The sequence below is a fragment of the Neophocaena asiaeorientalis genome, unplaced genomic scaffold (assembly GCF_003031525.2).
Source record: "Neophocaena asiaeorientalis asiaeorientalis breed wild unplaced genomic scaffold, Neophocaena_asiaeorientalis_V1.1 scaffold429, whole genome shotgun sequence".
In the NCBI taxonomy this organism is placed as follows: Eukaryota; Metazoa; Chordata; class Mammalia; order Artiodactyla; family Phocoenidae; genus Neophocaena; species Neophocaena asiaeorientalis.
The window spans coordinates 3,161,803-3,167,467 of NW_020173550.1; the positions used below are offsets into that span (position 1 = coordinate 3,161,803).

Genomic DNA, 5,665 nt, shown 5'->3' on the forward strand with positions numbered 1-5,665 from the left:
TGGATCTCAAAGGCCCCAATCTATAAACGGTGATGTCTGTCACTGGAGAGGCTAAAGCATCGAGACCTGCCCAGGCATTTCTGCAGCAGAACTAGAAGAGAGAAGCCTTGCACTGCTCCCAGCTCTGTCCTCTCACCATTCCACCCAGCCCATGTGCAGGAAAACTCAGAGGCTACTGGCCTGAGGCCATCACCACTGTTTCCATCACGCAGGCCCAGGACAGTGTCTAGGCGAGATGGCAATGTCTGTTCGGAACTCCTCCCCCAGTGCCCTGGCCTTTCCACCTGCCAGGGAGGGCTCGGCTGTCCTCCCAGCTGTCTGCTGCTTCCTCTTTCTGCTCTCTCATTCTCAAGCCTTTCTAGTGTAGCAAGGTGGAACTACCTAGCAAACCAGACTTCAGATTTTTGGGCCAAGTCCAGCTCATTGATACAGACAGTCTTTCTTGGGGATTGTGAGGTAGCTTCCAGCCTCATAGTGGGTATCTGGTTGATTAGCTCTGCCGGCCACATGCCTAAGTGGGAATAAAGGTGACATGTAGCATGTTTGCACCGATATGGACCCTACTTTTACATCAATCCAGTGAAATAGAGCTCAAAGAGTTTCGCCAAAAAAGGGCTGAAAGTCTGAGGTTCACAGTTTGGCCATAGCAAAGCGTGAGTAAAATGTGGGGGGAAAGTATTTGGTTTTTATTTTCTACCTTATTTTTTTATTTTCTACCTTTATTTTTATTTTCTACCTTAAGGGAAAAAAAATGTTTTTGGTAGAGGTAGGACTTAGTTATCATTTAAATAACTGATTTCTGTTATACAGCAGAAACTAACACCACATTGTAAAGCAATTATACTCCAATAAAGATGTTTAAAAAAATTACAGATTAAAAATAAGTAAGGGGCTTCCCTGGTGGCGCAGTGGCTGGGAGTCCGCCTGCCGATGCAGGGGACGCGGGTTCGTGCCCCGGTCCGGGAAGATCCCACATGCCGCGGAGCGGCTGGGCCCGTGAGCCATGGCCGCTGGGCCTGCGCGTCCGGAGCCTGTGCTCCGCAACGGGAGAGGCCACAACAGTGAGAGGCCCGTGTACCGCATTTAAAAAATAAATAAATAAGTATGTAAATAAATAAATAACTGATTTCATGTACTTTGGATGGTTCCATAGAGTAGTCAATAATCCAATTTGTTTTTGTGGGATTTGCTTGGGTCCGTTTCAAATTATGTTGGGTTGCTGAGGGTCCCCCTCACAATATGCTTATTCCATGGGGTGCACATGAGTCTCTTGCTGACCAAGGAAAGGCTAGAAAGTCTTTGCACTGGTGGGGGTAATGACCATGATCTGGAATTTTCTCAGCAGTGGAGAACTCTGCTTCTGAATAACCAGCTGGAATGTTGAGAGGCACATTGAATACTTTCAAGGTAGCATAAATACACACTATTTTCCTTTATTCTCTACTTTCTAAATGAGCCTGTATAATCAGAAAAAATAAGATATAAAAAGGAATGTAATGTCATATACCTGGAGTTATACTATGTATTTTTTACAGCTATATCTATTGGTAGTGAAAATTTTAGTGGCTTTTAATTTTCCATATTTTCCACATTTTCTGCAATTATTAACGCGTCTTAATGAGCACTTGTTAATTATAGAACCAGAGAAATATTTTAGAAATAAAACGCTCATTTTTTTCTTAATGAAAACAAGCAGAAAACCTAATTGATAAAAATGAACTCAGATAGAGATCTTAACAGGAAAGGAAGCTTAACGTGTTTGAGAAAAAAATACAGAAAACTATATTTATTACCTTAGGATAGGAAAAGGGTTTCTTAATCAAGACATAACATACACTAGCCAGGAAATAAAACTTGATCATTTCAACTGCAATGTAATTAAGAATGCATGTTTATCAAAAGCCACCATAAAGGGAGACATAGGGTTTCCCTGGTGTCAAGACATAACATACACTAGCCAGGAAATAAAACTTGATCATTTCAACTGCAATGTAATTAAGAATGCATGTTTATCAAAAGCCACCATAAAGGGAGACATAGGGTTTCCCTGGTGGCGCAGTGGTTAAGAATCCGCCTGCCAATGCAGGGGAAACGGGTTCGAGCCCTGGTCCGGGAAGATGCCACATGCCGCGGAGCAGCTAAGCCATTGCACCACAACTACTGAGCCTGCTCTCTAGAGCCTGCGAGCCAGAACTACTGAAGCCCGCGTGCCTAGAGCCTGTGCTCTGCAACGAGAGAAGCCACTGCAATGAGAAGCCCACGCACCGCAACGAAGAGTAGACCCCGCTCGCCGCAACTAGAGAAAGCCCGCGCGCAGCAACAAAGACCCAACGCAGCCAAAAATAAATTAATTAATTTTAAAAGAAGAGAGAGAGTCATAGCACAAGACATATCCCTGGAGAAAACATTTGTCACACACACAGCTGAAAAAGTTAGAAATATTTTTTCTATATTAAAATATATAATGTTTTATGATATATAATGTTTATATTACTAAAAAATATTAGTTCCAGAATATATAAATAACTCATACAAATCACTCATGATAACAACGTGATGGTGTCCAAAGAATGGGCAAAGGACATGAATGGGCACCTCATAGAAGAAGAAACACAAATGTACCAAAACGTATGAAGCTAACCACTCAGCCTTGTAAGTAATCAGAGAAACACAGAGATACCATCATGCATCCAACAGAGAAGAGGCAAAGCTGAGGTCTGAAAAGGCAAGTGGTGATGAGAATGTGAGCAACTAGACCTCTCCTACACTGCTGGTGTTACAGCCACTTAGGAAAACACTTTGCTGTGATCTTGTCAAGTTCAGCGTGCGCGTACACTGTAACCCAGCAATCCCAGTTCTACATATCTACCGGTGAGAAATGCTTGAATGTGTGCACCTGAAAACAAGTTCAAGAAGATTCAAAGAAGCGGTTTTCATAATAGCAAAAAACTGGACAGCAGAATAATACGCTATAGCCCTGGAAATGACACTGCAGTGAAAATGATGGAACCCAGCTGCACACATCAGTGTGGCTGTATCTTAGTAACATAAGGCTGAGAAAAACACAAGTCCAACAAGATGGTGTACATACAGTACAACACTTCTTAAAACTTTGAAACAAGCAAACCTAAACAGTATATTATTTAGGGATGCCCACACAATATGACATAAACACTTTTAAGTCATCAAGGAAATGACAAAGACGAAATGGAGATCAGGGGTCCCTCTGTTGGAGAGGCGGGCAGTGGTAAAGGGGAATTACACATTTGCAGCTTCAACCATGCCGTGTATTGGTTGTGTTATACTTTTTTTTTTTTTTACGGTACGTGGGCCTCTCACTGCTGTGGCCTCTTCCCGTTTCGGAGCACAGGCTCCGGACGCACAGGCTCAGCGGCCATGGCTCACGGGCCCAGCCACTCCGCAGCACGTGGGATCCCCCCAGACCGGGGCACGAACCCGCGTCCCCTGCATCGGCAGGCGGACTCTCAACCACTGCGCCACCAGGGAAGCCCGTGTTATACTTTTTAAATTGAGTAAGGGGTTCACAGTTGTTTGGGTCCTTGTGTTTTATAGCTTGGATATGTGTAACACTTTAATATATCATATATCATATCACTTAGAAAGGTAACAACTACAGAAGGAAACATGCAGCATGTCCAAAGCCTGTAAGTGGAACTCCTTTGATATGAACTCAGTCTTGACTCGGGATTCCAAACTCTTAAACCTATCTGGTCATGATATATTGTTGCCTTATGAAAGGTGATTTAACTTGAAAATATTTCCTGATTATAATCATTGGTATGGGTATGGAGGCACAGACCCATTCCCTTATCCCCACTCTTTACTTCTCAGCATCTTCCCAAATGATCATGGCCCCTCGAGGGTAGCTAAGAGGGAGGAGGTGGGATGAAGGCTGACAGCACGCTTCCCTAGGGCCCCCTGCACATGAGACCTACCCTACCAGAGAACAGCGTACTGGCCAGACCTCTGGGCATCACCTTCACTGGACAGGCCAACCCTCTTGACCTGAATTCATTTTGGGGGCCAGACCACAGAATCCTTTCTTTCTCAACAGAGCTGCTGGTAGGGACAGGGTGGGACTGTGAGTCCTGGGCAGCTGGGGGAGATCAGAGGTCAGGGGCAGTCTGGTGAGGGGATGGGAAAAGCAATTGCCTTCTGGAGGAGGGGGAGGTGAGGGAGACACACTAAGCCAAGCAGCCACTGCGGCATACATCAGAGACCCCAGGAGGTGAGTACTGTCAGGACCGTGGGCATCCTCTCCCTTTTCCCCCGATGAGATACTTAACGGGGTGATGGCTGACCTGGAAATGAATCCAGCTCTTCAATTCCCAGCCCAGGGCACTGTCATGACAACACTCCCTTTTCTTCTCCACAATCCCACCCACGGGCAGTCCCTTACATAATATTCAAAATGGGGAGGTAACGGAGTTCAAGCCGTTGGGAGTGATATGGATGGTTCATCAAAGAAGTAACCAAGCTGTTGTTCTTAGCATTTAAAATTAGGGGCTGTCAAATCTTTAAGACTCACAACAGGGTAAACCGAGACCCAGAAATCCAAGAAGCACAGAGGCCGGCCTAGGTTTTTGAACTTCCTTGCTGCATCTTCTTGAGTTCCCTGGCTGGTCAGCCAGGTATGTCTAATCACGACAAGCCAATAGCTTTTCTGCTGTTTGTTTTCCACCTGCGTGCAGGTGAGCAGAAGCAGGAAGAAAGCCTTCCTGTCCAGCCCCACCCCAAACCCCGGGTCCCCCCCTGCGTCCCCCCCCCTTGCTTCTCCAGCCTGGCTTCCTTTACCACAACTCTATATAGCCTTTAGCTCAGGGAGCCAAAATTAATCACTGGTGGGGTTGGAGCAACAGCGTTGTTCCTTGGCTCCAAGCCAGGCTCCCAGGATGTGCGTCAGAAAAAAGCTGGTGGGTGAAATTCCAAAGCAATTTGAGTCACTGGGGAGGAAGCGAGACCAGGACAGAAGTCACAATGAGAGCCTGAGGGCAGAGCAAAGCAGGGCCCTGGGGGTCAGGGGCTGGGCGAGGCAGCAGGAATGCTCACCTGCCCAAAGATGGGTTATAGGACTCCTACACAGGTAGCTTATCTCTGAGCTCTGCACAGCCCTGGGTGGGGCAGGAACTGACCAGGAGGCCTGCCTGCTGGTTCCACCCCTGGATACAGTAACCATGCCCTTCACCTGGCTCCCCATAGGCTGGTCTTTGGATCCCAGCCCCTAAAAATCCCTGTGGTTGTTTCTTCATGCATTCCCTCCCACTGACCTGGCCCAGGACACTGCCTCCGGACAGGGAATGGTGACAGGCCAGCCGGGCCCCAGAGGAGAGACGGCAGGTAAGTCCATCACTCATGTCCCACCTGTCCCGAGACCACCCTGGGCCCTTTCTCTGTGCCTGGGGAAAAGACAGGAGCTGCAGCGAGCCCTGGCTGCCCCACATGTCCCCACCTGTGCTCACCTGTCCTCACCTGGTTACTCCTAGCACGCAGTACAACGCGGGGTTCTCAGAATGTGATCTCTCGGAAGGAGGGAGGCGTGAAGGCAGCAAGAGGGCCAGGTCGGTTAGGAATCAGGTGTCTTCCCCATCAAGGTGCAGCAGCCCCCTGACGGTGGCCCAGCAACCAGAGGCAGCCAGACTCAGGG

The 5,665-nt window shown here is 47.3% G+C and overlaps 2 protein-coding genes across 3 annotated transcripts in view; one reads left to right on the forward strand and one right to left on the reverse strand.

Annotated features, from left to right (window-relative positions):
• PEBP4 (phosphatidylethanolamine binding protein 4) overlaps nucleotides 1–5,647 on the reverse strand; it is a 253,860-nt gene extending 248,213 nt beyond the window's left edge. Inside the window, exon 1 of one of the 2 annotated variants that reach the window (XM_024747687.1) lies at nucleotides 5,491–5,647. The gene's annotated coding sequence lies outside the window, so the exon portion shown is untranslated. Of the gene's footprint in view, nucleotides 1–5,480 lie in introns of both variants that reach the window. The other variant, XM_024747686.1, reaches the window with a different exon arrangement.
• RHOBTB2 (Rho related BTB domain containing 2) overlaps nucleotides 5,268–5,665 on the forward strand; it is a 27,612-nt gene continuing 27,214 nt past the window's right edge. The window contains exon 1 of the mRNA XM_024747685.1: nucleotides 5,268–5,358. The gene's annotated coding sequence lies outside the window, so the exon portion shown is untranslated. The remainder of the gene's footprint in view (nucleotides 5,359–5,665) is intronic.